Genomic DNA, 1,783 nt, shown 5'->3' with positions numbered 1-1,783 from the left:
TACTTTATTTAACAGTAAGTCTTCCATATTTATCCATTTTATATCAACTGCCAGAATCTCATTTTTTTTATGGCTAAGTAGCATTGTGCATTGTATATGTTCCACACTTTTAAAATTCATTCATTTGTTCATGGACACGTGGACTGGTTCCATTATAATGTTTATGGTAATAACTTTGACTGGATCAATATGTAGTGTATTCATGATGGAAAAATTCAGTTGGTGTGCTGTAATGATATATAGTAATTAAATGTAAAAATACAATAAATAAATAAAAAGTAATGGGATGTTTAGGAAAAAGAAGAAAGTAGAGCTAAGGAATGATCTGAACAAAAAAAAAAAAAAAAAAAAAAAGAGAAAAACACACCCACCCCCCACACACACACAAACACACATAAAAAGAATAAAATCTTATAACTGTGATGCTTGGGCAAAACAATGAAGACAATGTCCTTGATGAGCTTGACAAAAAAAAAATAGTACACATGATTCTATATCTAAAGAATTAGTACACATGATTCTATATCTCAAGAATCAGAGTGAGGAGAAAATAAGATTCATGTAGAGTCACAGAAAGTTCTTGCTCTAAAAGAAAGGGACAATAAGTACTTCAAACAAGGCAAGTATCATGAAGCAATTGAGTACAACACTACAGACATGGGTGATGACCATATAATTCCATGTTGCCAACAGAGCGACAGCATGTTTTAGATTGGAAGAACTTGCTCTGTTGAGTCTGATTGTAATTTAGCAATTGCTTTGATAGAAGTTATACAAAGGCTTATGTCTGATGAGTTACTGCTTGGCTTGCTTTGCAAAAATTAGAGGGCGCTGAAAGAGATTATAAAAAAGTGTTAATACTAGACAAAATAACTCTGAAGCAACAAATAAACTCAGAAAAATTAATCAGACTTTAACATCCAAGGAGAATTCATATCCAAAGAAAGCTGATAGAGTGATTAAGGCAACTGAAGGATAGAAAAAACAGGCTGAAAAACAACAGAATAAGCAGCAGGTCATTTCAGAGAAAGATTTGGGTAATGGATTTTTCAGAGGAAATATGAAACAGTAATTCAGTGTTATGCTCAGAGTTAGCAGCAGATGGCATAAATGCTCTTTTTCCTGCTTGCAGAATTATGGCCTATCTGAAGATTCAGAAATATGAAGGAGCTGAAAAAGACTGCGCTCAAGCTATTTTATTAGATGGCTCAGATTCTAAAGCTTTTGCCAGGAGAGGAGCTGCAAGAACATTTCTGGGAAAGCTAATTGAGGCCAAACCAGATTTTAAAACTGTTTTACTTCTGGAACCTGGAAATAAGCACAATAATGGAACTTTCTAAAATTAAAAAGCAATTAATTGAGAAGGACATTGGGATGGTGTCTTCTTGATTCCATACAAAGAAAAAATGTGATAAAACTCAATGATAATCTTCCTCATCTTGGATCAATTGACATGTGCTCACCAGAGAAAGAGTAAGTGGGTAGGTGGGCTGCCAGGTTCGGGACTTAAACCACAGTTGACCACATGGGATTCAGGCACCTTAATCACCTCAAAGGAAGCTAGCCCAAAGTCTAGAATAATTTATGTAATATAATTACAGAAAATGCAATTATTTAGCTTTTTGGAGTAAATTTTTAAGTGACTCTTACAGCTTAACACTTTAAATTTAAATATTTTTACATATTTTTTTAATGTTAAAGAATTTGATGCCGTTTTATATTTGTATTACATGTTTTTCTTATTTTTTATTACTATTATGTTCTTGTATAGGGTTTTTAATAC

The 1,783-nt window shown here is 32.8% G+C and overlaps 1 pseudogene; it reads left to right on the top strand.

The window, feature by feature from the left end:
• The first annotated feature begins 402 nt into the window (after positions 1–402).
• Positions 403–1,473, top strand: LOC102481296 (RNA polymerase II-associated protein 3 pseudogene; annotated as a pseudogene).
• Positions 1,474–1,783: the final 310 nt, after the last annotated feature.

Source organism: Tupaia chinensis, unplaced genomic scaffold, assembly GCF_000334495.1.
Source record: "Tupaia chinensis unplaced genomic scaffold, TupChi_1.0 Scaffold148898_1, whole genome shotgun sequence".
NCBI classification, from domain to species: domain Eukaryota; kingdom Metazoa; phylum Chordata; class Mammalia; order Scandentia; family Tupaiidae; genus Tupaia; species Tupaia belangeri.
The sequence above is the reverse complement of the archived record's forward strand: the minus strand, read 5'-3'. Positions and strand labels throughout refer to the sequence as shown.